The sequence below is a fragment of the Limanda limanda genome, chromosome 3, assembly GCF_963576545.1.
Source record: "Limanda limanda chromosome 3, fLimLim1.1, whole genome shotgun sequence".
Taxonomy (NCBI): domain Eukaryota; kingdom Metazoa; phylum Chordata; class Actinopteri; order Pleuronectiformes; family Pleuronectidae; genus Limanda; species Limanda limanda.
The window spans coordinates 13,673,959-13,688,738 of NC_083638.1; positions in this window are offsets into that span (position 1 = coordinate 13,673,959).

The window sequence follows — 14,780 nt, forward strand, 5'->3', positions numbered from 1 at the left end:
GTACTCTGCGTTTGTGTGGAGGAGAGACACTGACGAGATGTGGGGTTTCAGATGGGGAAATTGCCCATTCTTGAGAAGGGGGTAATCAAAGGGGCTGTTGTTGAAAGAACATCATGGAGTTGACTTTTTCATACATGCTGAACATGTGTGGTTTTGCAAGAAGAGGCACGCTGGCTTGTTGAGCACAATCACTGTACATACAATAGAGGTTCGAGAACATGACTTTAGCATGATGTGGGGGGCGCTGGGGGGGGGCTGCACGCTGCTGGGTCTCTCTTTACGATCAAAGCACGTCCCAATGTGCTCACCATCCATCCAGATGAAACTCATTTGGACTGATTTTCGGAATAGAGATCTAGAGATACACATTGGTTTCAGACTCCCGGCACCCGTCCCCAAAGGTAGTGAATGCACCGCTGTGGATTGTCTTTACATACGACTTGTCAAACCCAAGGAAGGAAGTGGTTGCCACTTGGGTCCCGGAGGAGCGTTGCTTGTGTTTCATGTGTGAGGGACGAACTCATGATGAGCACACGCAGCTTTTGCTCTATGTATATATTCACACTTATATTCACACAGACACATCTAGGCAGCACGAGCCGTCATCTGTGACACAAACCCTCAGTGGCGCTGTTTAGACTACACCGAGCTCTCTTGATGCAACGTGTCCCCTCCAATGGGGCGCACTTTCATTTCCATCCCCGTGCGGCTGCTCCTCCCTTTTGTTCGAGTCATTTACACCGCAGTTTATGCGTGCACAACATGCGGGCCCCGCTGTATCTCCATGCAAAGAGAATGTAATGTAGGTCATCAAACAGAGCTGACTGGGAGAATGCTGTTGTTTGTGAGCGGCAAGCCAGCCTCCAGAGAAAAGGACTTGATGTGAAAGGAGGGGTGTAAAAAAACAACAGAGGGGAAAAAGAACACAATGGAACAAACAAAAGCTTCTTCGACAAACTGTTAAAACGTAGAGTGTGTCTGTTTTGGGTGTTGTCACTGGTGGGTAGAGGTATGGAAATGCAGAAACACTGCTTTCTCTCACTCCCTCTCCTCCCCAGCTCGTGTTCTCTGGTGAATAGTTTATGCTCTGTACCTTCTATTCACCTCTCCTGTACTTTCCGTCCCATTATCACTCCAACATGAGATTGCACTCAAGACAATGTTGGAATTTTTGATAACATGGATTGTGAAACTGAAACACTGTTTTGAATTAATAAACAACAGAGTCTGGAGCTCTTTGAGCGGAATCCACCCTTTTCCTTCCTCTTACCGTATTATTAGCCATATTACTTTTTCATCTTCTGCCTGTTGTCCGGTACCATCTGAGTAATATTAGAGAAAGCTCTCAGCTTCCTGGACGGGACTCGGGGATGGGTGTTTCCTGAAACATGCTCTGGCAGACTGCTGTGATTTGAGTTGCTGCTGAATGCACAACACAAATGAAATCGGAAAAGACAGGCTACACTCAGAGCACGGTTCCCCTGTTCTCTCTGCTACCTTTGTTTGAAAGCCTGTGACATCTGTGTATATAGGTGCTGTGCTGTGTCTGAGCTCTGGCCTAGATCAGGATCAGAGTGGATACACTGCATTCGCTGAGAACTCTTTTACCGCTCTGGACACAGACAGAACAGGCTCTTTAGCCGGCCACGAATTTATGGCAGATTTATAAGTTCCTTGTCCTTCTGCCATAACCTTCTCCAACAAACACACTGCCTTCTATCAGCCTTCTATTGCATGTTTACTAGATAAAGACAAAGACCCCCTCAACGTCCTCTGTGAGAGATAATGTGCAGATTCCTATGGCAATCGCTCTGCCATGGTCAGTGGCTTCTTGCAATACAAAAACACACACACACAAATGCTGTATAGTGATCCAAAATGTCAATAAAACAAAAAAGAAAGAAAAATCAACCGCCTTCTCCCTTAGTACAAATCTCACCTCACTGATCAATCCATCTTGTTACCACCTTTTCTGTGCATTTCTCATTAACGACTCCCTTTATGTAAACACAACTTAATTAATGTTGAAACCTCAAAAAATGGAAAAAGTCTGGTTTTGATTAGCGAGAGAAAGAAAACATGGATGTAGGAAAATGTTCACCCGGGGGCTAACTATGGCCAGAATTTGATACAATATCAAAGACCTGGTCTCACTTCATCCCTTGAGAATAATTACACTTACTGTATCTGCTGCTCGGCCTGATTCGTGTTAGCAGCTTGAGGGACGGCCAAGGCGCTTGGACGAAAAGGACAGAAATTTATAGTGCGTGGTTGTCTTTTCATTTGCCTTGGCCAGGCTTTTGACAGCTTCAAAACGCTGGTAAGCTCCGACACTTTGAACCGTACGATAAGGATCAACTCAAGTCAGACATGTGCTAGGCTGAGAGGAATCCAATTTTACACGAGGGCTCTCAAAAGAAGTGCGACAACCGTAATTGAATATAGAGTACCCTGATAAAGTGATCAAAGCACGGAGCTTGCAAAGATAATGAAAATAAATAAAGCTAAAACATTACATTTGTCAATGGCGACAGAAGAGTTTAACAGGATGCTGTTTTGTGCTTAGCGCTGAGACCTGTCTTTTAATAAGGATCGGAACGAGGGAGTTCCTTTTTCAAAATCACAAGCCTGCAAACAGGACAGAATTTGATTAGGACGGCCGGCTCTGTTCTATGTGTCTGTGCGCACTATGCACGGATATGAGAGCGTGGAATAGATCCATCCATTCCTGATGTGGCTCCCAGCAGTCGACAGCGCTGCCAACCGTTGTCATTTTCTGGCAGCCAGATTACTCTTGGGGTGGCATTTTCACAGTTGTCAAGTGAGGATTTAATGGCCAATTATCCTCAGATAAATATATCTCTGCTCAGGAGAGGGAGCCATCGTAGGAGTGGGAGACTATCGCTTCTAATTGTGGGCTAAAGAAAGAGAAAAACATGTCTGGTCAAAGCCTCCAGAGACTGGCCGACTTCCTATATCCAAGTGCTGCCACTTCATCATCACCCAAGAATTCCTTAAAATAAAATCCACTGTACTGTAAATCACGTGTTATGCTTACAGCACAAAGTACATGCCGTCGTTAAACAGGGTGTCGCCATCCTCGCTTTGACCAGAGCCTTGCTGTCCAATTCTTTTTTCTTCCGCTGCTGGCGTTCGTGACAGGAAGGGAAATCGCTCAGTGAGGACACGGCTGAGGCCGGTGGGATGACTAAAACACCACAGGATTGATGGGATTATACTATGATAAGATTGAAAAGAAATGCTGCACTTTTTCTGCTAGGGTACTGCGGTGATGTCAAGGAAAACACTAGAAGATGAGAGATTTCATTTTTTCGAAATTGTTACAGTGAGATTCTTTGAAATATTAACATAAACCTGTATTTTCCCCCAAAAAGGACGAATTTTTATAATTCAAGAATCAAGTCACTCTGAAACTGAAGTTGTTTAAATTGTATTCAAATTGTATTCACTCATTTACACCACCTGCAACTTCACCTTAGTCACAGAGATCATCGCTAATAACTCCTAACTATACTGTTTGGCTCATACTGGTTTCCCCGAAGGAACTGTGTACGCTTTTATTTGAGAGGCAGCAGTGATAGAAACAGGCTGGTTTCGGGCTCAGGCATTATACAGACATATGTCTCTGTTGCTGGCAGGTTTGCAGTGTGTAGATGTCAATGGGGATCGAGGCTAACAGGCTGAGTGGCCTGCACCGACGTCACCTCAGGTTAATGACAATGACAGTCTCAATCGCTGGTGTGGTTGAGAGGATTTAATGCTTCCCCTTTGGCACCAGGAAGTGCTGATAATGATGCCGGGTGGCACAGAGCGTGTCCCTTCTGACATCAGCAATGATTTAAACTCCTGCAATGGTGGGCAAATTCATATATATATATATATACACACACACATAGGGAGACACCTCAAATAACCTGCTGTCGTCTCAGTTTTTTTTAATGCCACGATAGCAAAATCAATAGATAAGCCTGGTCAAACCAATACACTAGGTTTCAACTGTATACATTATGGTAAAACCAAAAAACATGTCAAAACCTCATGAAGAAACCATGCACAGAAACCTGTGACACCGCTGCAAAACATACACAACCACACACACACACACACACACACACACACACACACACACACACACACACACACCATACAACGTGCTACATTCTCATTCCAACTGTGAACCACGTGTCAAACACTGGTTTCTTGACTTTATGTAAAAAAACAACAACATATGAATGCAGAGGGACTATACACTTCAACATGAACACATAGAAGGGAAAAAAGGCTAACACAAATACAAAGGGTACAATTGAGCCTTTTATTGTCCTCTAGAGATTGTATTGTCCTCTAAGGATATGGCATAGTTCTAAACTTCTACTATCACTTCATGACCAAACATTCACATGTTTCAAAAAGCTATAAGACAGAATTATATATAGCGACCGAGCCGAAAACCCCTGTTTTAGTAATGCATATGCTCTTTCATACATTATTTTTTAAGCTTTGTGTTCAACGGTTTGACACCCTCAAATTGTACGCTTCTGCAGTCCAACTCCTCCTCATAATTCTTCGCCATATGCTAAGCTAGCTAGCTCTGAGATACTTCAACTCGCCACCCAAGATATCGGAGACTCGAATGTGATGGCTCTTGGATGGATTTCAATAGGAGTAATTGGCTTAAGTGACAGCACTGCTCAATTTTGCCAAGCATTTTCTTTAGCTAACAAGCTACCTTGCTAACCAGCTTTTAGATACAACCATGTGCGATGACCTGTGCTACACATGTCACAGTCTAAGGATGTCAAACCAGGAGGCAGACATAGTTAATGCACATGGCTCATTATTTCACATTGTAACATACAATTCAATGGTGTTTAAAAAAAGAAAGGAGAAAGTCCCAATTACATCTCAACATTAGGCTGTCACAATGCACATCAATATGCTGTGAATGTATTTTGACTTATTAAGCTACTTTTATGTCAATTACTGGACATTGTCTTGTACTGTTAGGCTAATATTAGCATAACAGTGTTTCATTCATTAAGGATGATATTTTGAACTGTCGATGGAGAAAAGACAATGAACCGTATTTCTGTTACTTAACCAACTGCATCCATCATCTAATGCTGGACATGTTTGCGAAAAGATGCACCTCACATAAAATGTTATGTAACATCACTCTGGCATAAGTGTGATGTGTGCTATTCATTCCAATTGTAAACTATCCTCAGTTCAACTGATCAAAATCTAATTGAAAAATGTTTTTTTTTGCTCACAATCCCTATATCTACTCTCTAGCTTTCGCTTGTCTTTCCCTGCTCTCCTTCTTTTCTTCTCCTCTCCTTCCTCCACTCTTTATATTTACATTATCGTCATTGACACTGTAATGACTGGTGTGATTATGCATGCGGACGGGGCTGTGAACGGGTGTGTTGACACGGTGTTGACAGGCTGGCGCGGTCACATCTCTCCCACTGTCTCAGGTGGGAGCTCTGGTTATGCACAGCCTTCATTTAGATTCGATTACAGTGATGCACGCCTTATGGGTGTCACTTCTCTTCCGCTTCACAATTTAGGGAGAAAGGATGGGCAGTAATTGTGCTACCTGGGTGCCGAAGCCCTGGTGGCAAATCAAGCAGCGGGTGCACAGTGGCACATCGTCTGGCTGCCTTTCCCCAGCTCATTTATTTGCCTCCAGTTGTCAATGTGGGAATATCACCTGGTGCAAATTAGCTAGCCCGGGCCTTTAAGGAGCCACACTTCCCTTTCCTGCCCGAGTGATGCCTGTTTTGTCCAATTACACACCAGGTAGTTTTGATCAGCATGTAAAACTAGACTCTCCAGCATGAGTACCAATGCACACTTTTATACAATGCACAAAAGCCTAGCCACATTTTCTTCATTACACACAATCCCCCTCACTGATGCAGACCATTGTCTCCGCTGGGTTTCCATCTGCTGTAAGCTTCAGACTTGCCTTTACGCTGCTTAACAATAAACTGAGAGAGGTGATAATCTAATAAGTGATAAGATATACAGTAAACTACATGTATATACTTTGCATTACATCTGAGGCGTCTCTTGTTGAAGGCATTGCGGGTGAGCACATCATATTTATAAACAATACTAATATGTGACACATGGCACTATGACATGTATTCCCAAAGTAAAAGAATCTGCTGGGAGCAGCGACATCACAGATTCCTCCCCAGTGAACAGAGTGAATTCTCATCTAACCAGCTCCAAAGCCTTTGGGTATTGCATATTGTAAATAGCCAACAGCAGTGCAGTTGTGTGGAGCAGAATAGGAAAGCACGTCGGTTTTAGTTGGTTAAAAATGAAATGTTAGATCCATAGCGTTTACTGTCATTCAGTTGTTGTTATTTCAGTCTGTGGATATTTGCGGCGTGTCTCTCGACATGGCCCAACCAAAGAAACAGCATTACCCAAGCCCTGGCCACATGTGAGCGGCACATTACGACGAGCTGCGCTGGCCCCTGACCACCCCTGCTCTTAAACTGCAGCGAAAAACAAAAGGAGGCAGAGAGTTCAAAGCTGTGTCTGTTTAGTGTGTAGTTATGGTGGCCTGCCGTTGGGTGCTTTCATCATATCTCTCAGTGATTCCACAGTGCCCAGAGGGGGTGATGTCACAGCAAGGTCAACGTCAAATATGAAAAGAGGGCGAAGCGGCTGCCAAGGACTTGCGGGGAGAGACAAATTTAAATAGAAGTATCCTGAGATCGGAGGCAAGGAGGCACCATGCGGCACATTTGCCTACACGCCTGCACATCAGGCCTGTACCCTGTGAGCCGACTGCAGGCCACGAGGTTCGGAGACGCGGATAGTCGACCACATGCTTCTGTTTACGTCTCTGTCACTCTTTGTCTCCTCGCTTAGTCTATCTGGAGCGCAGTCAAATGGACAAAGTGCTCCGTGAACAAAGGGAGCACCGGTATTCTCAGAACGACGCTTACTGCTCGGAGCAGCTGTGGAAATGTCAAACAGGGCTGAGATGAGAGAGGTGTTGCGAGTGGGATGAAACTGCTGACACCTCATTTCCTTTCATTCCCAGTTCTGACGCTACTTTTGTCACAGAATGTTTTATATATGTGGAGACCCTATCTCTCGTCACTTGTGCTTTCCGCCCAGACATCAACCGGGGAAACACAACACACGCTATCACGCAAACGGCTCCTTGTGAGCCATTTGTTCTGCTGCAGTAGCGTGCTCTTTGTTTGAACCTGTGTTGTCTGTTTCTCCCCAAATCTACTTTTTAGAGGGATTACAGCGGGAGACACTGTTATTCAGACCGGCTGAGGTTTTTTCCATGTGAGTGTGTTGTGATTGCTGTCTCTACTATCACTATTCTTTTCTTCCTGCAACGTAAATCTCATGTTTTAAAGATGCCTTTAATGGGAATCAAAGTCTAAATATTTCAATACAGCTATTTTATTATTCAGCAGACTCACAGGCATTTCCAGCCATCTGACTGCGAGAAATCCGTGTGCCTCATGTCTTAGCGGTGCAGGTACATGGCTTCAGCTGGCAATATTACAAGGATTAGCATGGCATATGAAATATTTAGTGGATTTCTTCTTCCCTCCCTCTAAAACCTAATAAATCAAATGACTGCCAAATGTCATTAAAGTGATGGTTTTTGACTGGGTAAGGGAGAGTCCCTTTTCATATTTAAATTTGGGCTGGAAGAAATGAAAGAGCGGAAAGGTTACTTGGTTTAGCTGACAACCCCCAGTGCCCCAACACTGGTGGGTGAAGGCTTGAGGAACGCTCTATTGTCTGACGTGCCAGCCGGACGTCCTTGTGGCACTGGTCTCCTGTTGGCTCATACAGGCAGGACGTCTGTCCCGCAGTTTTGACCAGTCAAAGATGTTTTCTCTCCACTTTTCTTTTTCTCATTTTGGACGAGGCGTCACCTCACAGTCGATCACAGGCAGGGGCGATCTGGACAACCAGCTGTCTCTGTCACCAACTGTCACCAGCATTGTCTCTCTTCCTGCACTGGCTAAACAGATGATGGACATTTGAATGGCAGGCACCATTCTGCCAGCACCCCCCCTCTCATACACCGGGATCATCGATATTCATCCCCTCGCCCACCTCCAGCCTCCCTCTCTGTGTTTTGAGTCATTCATATGTAAACGCAGAGATAGAACATATGGTGCTAATTTGCAACAAATCAACAGTGACCCAGGCTGGCTTGCTACTCCAGATATTCATAGTGAGAGTTACTAGACGCCCAGCACCTGTCTGTGTTTGAAGCCTTGCCTTATTCATTACCAAACTGTGTTAGCAAAGAGTGTCGAGAAAGGCGCAGCGGGCCTATAATTTGCATTCTTCCCACAAGGTGACATAATGATGTAAATTATCAAAGAAAACTGATTTTGTGTAAGACGCAGAGGTTGTTGTAATGCCATTGGCGTGGGTCTCACGAGACGATTTGAAAAGGAAATTTTAATAGATACACGGGGCTCCGTTTGTTGCCTTAACTCCAAAGGGAAATCAGCTTCAAAATCATCTGGATGTGAACTCATTGAATGGCAGCTGTCCTCATGTCTGCACCTCATCACAAATGACAACGTTGATCTAAGAGGGATACAATGAGCCAAACAAACTTTGATTTCCCTTCACTTACATCATTAGAACCACTCATAAGGTCACAGCACAAGGAATCAGATCCAGGAACATGATGAAAATCATAGCTGGATTAAAAGAAAACAGCGTTGACAAAGTTAATATCCATTATACATCAAGTTGATAATGTTAATTTTGAATAAGTCAAAGGTGTGAAATATTCATGTGGAGCTGTCCAAAGTTGTTTTTTATTCCCTTTCTCTCCTCCTTCTTCTTCTCTTCATGTTGACTTGACTTTCTTCTCCATTAATTATCATGCCCAGGAGGTTTTTCAGGGAGAGGAGCAGCCATCAGGCTGAATCATCTTGACAAGGCGGCATGGCCCAATTACACCAGTGCTCCGCCGGGCTTTGATGTGGCGGAAAAGCAGAGAGATAGGGGCAAATTGCACAGCCATATTATGGTAATGATCTGATTTAATCCTGCCACTAAACTTTATGTAGCTTGTTTAAAGAAGATGCTAACGCTAATTACAGAGGTGCGCAGAGGTGTTGGGTGGGATCGGGTAGAGAGGGCTGAGCAGTGGGGCCTCTGGCGCCAGCACCGCCACCAGAGCTTCTGGGATTTTTTTCCGAGTCTACAAAGTGCAGCTCATAAATGTTGTAAATGAAAATGAGACAAAGTGGAGTTATTTCCGTTTAATTATACATCCAGCGCGGGTGAAAAGGTCAAGGGTCTAGAAGGGCTTCTGCCCAAGCTCAAAACCTGTTGGGCTACTGTTGTTAATTAACACATCCGAGGATGGGAGGTAAAGCAGGTTCGAGTGAACAGGAAAGCGACGGAGACAGGAGGAAAGGGATAAGTGGGGAGGGGGTTGGAGGGGGGTGTTACAAGGAACGCACGATAATATCAGCCTGTAATTAACTTGTCACTTCAATTACAGCCCCTAAGATTGGAATTGTCTTGGGTTATGGTGCCGGGCCCTGTCTGTATGGTTAATTAGTCTGACGAATAGCCACCATGCTCCTCTCTCCACTCTCCACGCCGTCACGCCTGCAGCTATTTGGTTTATTGTTCCTGATGATTGACTAGCATGGAGCCAAGAGCCGATCCAACTCTGGAGAAGCAGCGCGACTGATCAGCTGTCAGAGGAAAAGCAAGTCCATATACACGCCTCTATTATATTTTAATGGCTGTTATGACTTTAACCTCTTTGCTTGCTTTTCTTTGTCAAATCTTCAATGCCTGTGTAAAATGGATCGTGGCAGAGAATGCATTTGAAGTAAATGCAAGTTGATTTTTATCTTCAAACGGAGGAGACGGACTGACTGAGAGCTTAGTGTTTGAAGAGTTAAAGGATCAATCACTCACAGCCTCAAGTTCAATAACCTGACCTCGAGGTGAACCCACCTGTCGACCACCTCCAACTGTGAGACCATTACTGTAGAAGAAACATAAAATACCAACAGAATAGAAACTAATAGCAAAGCCAGCAGATTAATTCCTATCACAGTTTTCTCCCTGTGTTTCCTTTGTTTATCAGGCCACAAGCCATTAGTGCCAGTGGAGATATGAAAGTGAATATAAATATCAGGCTGACAAATTGCTGACTAGAGAGCAGTCACAAAGCTTCTTTGTAGGAACAGGTTTATCTTTGATACCGTCTGTTATATTCATAAGGAGAACTGTGTACGTATCAATAGGAAGAAAAAAGTAAACATAATTATCCGTTTGCATAATGCTCAGAGAGAGATCAAAGTTATTTAGCATTCTTAGATAGGTTTTTAAACTTTTTAAATGCGAGTGGAGAGCTATAAATATACATTAGAGAGAGAGAAAGAGGGAGCTGCAGTATCCGCTATGGTTTGTCCTCTGTGTTACCTTTTCTCTGAGAAGACGAGGACATCTCCTGGGACGCTGAAGGCCTCTTTGTGAAGATTCATCACTTACACACGCAGTTGTGTGTACTATCACAGCTCGTGGTGTAACTCTTTGAAATCTCACTGTTTTACAGAAGTTGCTCTTGCGAAGGACTTGTGAAGATGTGTTGAGCATTTTGACACAGGTATAATCCGCAGTGGGCCGGAGTGAACGTGTGTGTCTGTGTGTTTGTGTGTTTGTGTGTTTGTGTGGTTGTGTTTTCTCAAAGTCTCAGAGGAAGCTTAGACAGTTCTTGTGGGTTCTCAGATAGTTTAATTCAAGCAAATACTAACAGATTTAATATTCCATTTTGTATGTATCCCAAGGAAACATTATTCTCTTTAACTTTAAAGGGATAGTTCACAGAATAATGAAGGGTCACTCATCATCTACTCACCACTATGCGGATGGAGGGGTGGGTGAAGTGTTTGAGTCCACAAAACACTTTTGGATTTTCAGGGGTAAACAGTGGTGCAGCCAAATCCCATACAACTGAAGTAGATGGTGACCACTTCTTCAAACCAGTCAAGTTTACCCACACGCTTTTCTCTGTGATGAAGATGAACAAAAACTCACACAGGAGTCGTCTCACTTATTCACACCTTCACTCCATCTAGAGGGTTTCCACAGAACCTAACCCCAAACATTAATAAACTGGGAGCCAAGAAAAGATGCCAAACATCTGCCTCTGGCACATGTACATAAAAGAAGAATATAAATAGGTTTTGTTTTTGAACTTTATCCAATATCCTGTCTATCCTGTTTAATAAATGTTGACCCTGTTTGGCCCTCGATGTAGTCCCAGTTTTTACTTTTGGCCCTCTCTGTAATTAAGTTTGACACCACTGATGTAGATAATGAGTGAATTTATATTTTTCTGTGAACTATCCCTTTAATATACCATAGACTTTGCATGAAGCTGGACAACGTGAGGGTAACCTTAAAGTGTAGTCAATCGCCCCGATTGCCTCCAGGTGGCTGTGCTGCAGTTTTGAGCCCTGATGGTCCTGTCAGGTGATAATATTTTATCTTGTGCACCTAAAACAAAAATAAGTCTTTTGGGAATTTTGGGGCTCTATACATCCATGTAAGTTGTTGCCCCTTTTTAAATAGACCATTGCATGCTTGCAAATGTATTATTTTCATTGGCACTTTGAACATTGAGCACAAAATAAAGTCGTAAAACAGTATATTACAGTAGATCTTTTGAGTTTCAGTTTTCTAGAGGACCCTTCTGCCTGGCTAAAAAGAAATACGATAAGATTAAGTGTATGCTAAGTTGTTGATTGGAGTTTGTGTTGTGTGTGATGCAGTGTAAATGTTACAGTCTCCTGGAGTCAAAGCTTACTGCACCAAGCCAGTCAGTAACGTCTAAGCGCTCAGTGCCTGTAGCCCCTCCCAGGTAAATACCTGCTGATGAGTACAAACCCAAAAGTACAGTTGAGGTTGATGAGAATTAATTAGTTCTGCAGATAAGTGATCGTAAATCAAAAGTTCAAATTTTGTTATTGCTATTGCAATGTGTCCTGGGTGGAGCTGCATGTCTGTACAAGTTTCATAGTAGTCCATCTAGTAGTTAATTCAAGAAAAAAACAAGTGGAGCTCATTCCTCGAAGACCATGAATGTCTATCCAACATGATATAGACATTTTTATCTTCAGGGCCAAAGTGCTACAACAAGGACATTACAAACATCTTGATGGAATCACCCTTTAAAACTGAAGGGCTCCATTGTATTGGCTACTATTACACACTGTACATATCAGGACAAAGTCTTAAAAAATAACATCGGTCAATAGCCACTAACATTGATACTAAGTTATTATGTTGTAAATATATGAACTACTTAAAGTTAGACTACCTTTGGAACACAGAAATAGAGTTGGACCTTGTGTTCCCCAAATGTTCTGTATCTGTGCTGAGGTAATGGCAACATGACCCAAATGACCATGTAACGGTCAACTGTAATCCCTAAACCCAATTCCAACAGCAGGCGCGTGGTTATGTATTTCACCACGCTTCAACAGTCTGAACTCACAGCAGTGATTTAGATACTGATTGATTGAAGTAACTGTGGTATTGTTGGTGTTAAAAAAATAGCAGTTACACCCTTGTACAAAACCTATGTTTTCCTGTGAGCGTCTGCCATCGGACTATGTCATCCACTTGAGGTTATGCTGAAGAAGTCTTGGCTTTGAGGGGCCCGGGGTGGAGGTTGCACAAATGCACCATGAGGCTTCCTCTCTGCCTTGTTCTCTTGCATGTATCTGTCAGCCTGTGGCCTTCAGAACTCCAGCCCAGAAAAGCCCTCCGGGGCTCGTTCTGTCTGACATTGTCATTACTGGACAACATACAAATGTAGCGGTTGTACAAGATTGAAAACAAAGAGAAATTGTGTTTCTCTTTCTCATTTCAGAGAGGCAGCGTAGTTGTGCACATATTTACTGGAAGTGAAATGATCCATGAGAAATGTCTGACCCATCAATCAAAGCTGGCCATGGCAAGTAAACGGAAAGAAAAGGCTTGTTGATTAGGTTCAAACCCAAGAAAAATGTTATGAGACTTCTGCCCAGCATTGCACACTCTCTTTTTAAGTATTTGGTTCCTTTCCTATGAGAGAAAGCATGAGCCATCAGTTTGAAAAAGTGATAATTGTTTGCCGTATCTGGTTCTGATGATGTGGCAGTCCATATGAAATCCATCACAGCAGCAATGACAGCAGAAATGGGAATGCACACGTCATGATCAAGCTGGCATGCTTAACCTCTGCAGCTGGACAGGCTAAATTCATACGAGCTTTGTTATCAAGCTTCCCCATGATGGTTTGCCGACGGCTGGACTGCGGGCGTAGCCATTATCCAATAGCACAAACGCTTTGATCAGCAATAACCAATTCTGTATTGGGCCGTCTAGCAGAACTTTCCAAAGCTTTTTCTATTCTTTTCCGTTTTGCAACTTGCTTACAAGTTTTTTAAGGGGCCTCCTCCTTCTTTGTAGTCATCAGTCAGAATAATTGTCATTGACAACACAGTTTGGCCCACGACACCTGGGACAAGCAAATGAAATGTGATGAAGACAAGGCTTTGGGAAATGTCGAATCTGTTGGGAAATTGGGTTAAAAGGCAAAGATTTGTCTGACAATTGCTTTGTGACGGTGCTGTTGAGTCCATGCAACGAAAAAAAGGCATTGAACTGATTAAAGTGTTTTTTCTACTCCCTGGGAGGATCAAACATGGAAGTTCAGCCAGCTTCTTTTAGTGCTGCCATAAAAGTGTCCTTTCCATCGCAGATATGATGTGAGAGCTGGAGAAGTCCACTGCCTCGTATTGTTTCAAGATTACAGCATCTGTATGTGCATTTACCAAATATCCACATGGACCAACACAGCCCTGATTTTTAAATGGACAATGACATTTGAACCTGTGAAATTCGTAACTTAGTAACTCATGAGGAAAGTGTAAATATATATTAAAGAACAAAATGTTATTTTAGAGTTCCTCCTCCTCCCTCAAACACGTGCCTTAACAACTGAGCCCTGGAGAGCCGCTTAGCAGGAACATTGTTCTTGTTGATGAAACTCTGCTGTAATCTGATTCAAAATCGCCCGAGTCACTTGATCATCAGCTCTTGTCTGAAACGTGACTTTAAATACTTCTTCGCAGTCTAAGAAAGCAAACAAACAACTACACTAAACACTACTTCTCCGGTGTTAAAAGCATTCTCACGCATCCGGTCTTAATGGGTATTGATAAACTAATTAATTACTAACCATACTAAATATGTCAACTTGTTGAGAATTTGGTTTTCCAAGCCGTTTTGAAGTACACAAAGTGCTTGAAAAAGGAAAGCAAATTATGTGTGGCTTTGATCAAAGCTATAGAGCTATGAATAAATAGGAATGACTTAAATGTGACCCTTAATGAATCAGGAATTGTACGTGGATGTTTTACATTTATAATTGGCCCCATTGTGTAAATTGTCGACCCTTTATGGCCACTGATGTTGAAAAATACTAGATCCGGCACTGATTCTATTTTGGACAACAACTTGATCCTCTAAGATCCAATGAGGTATAATGCTCATCTAGAAAAAGTTATCCTTAAGAGGATAGAATACAATCATAAAGTTTTCACACTTCACAAACTGCAGAGCTGCTGTATAAGACGACGCCACAAATACCAAATATGTCTGTTATTGCAAGTGACATTGTCATTATGCACTGACACAGCATCCCTGCTCTAGTGGGGCAT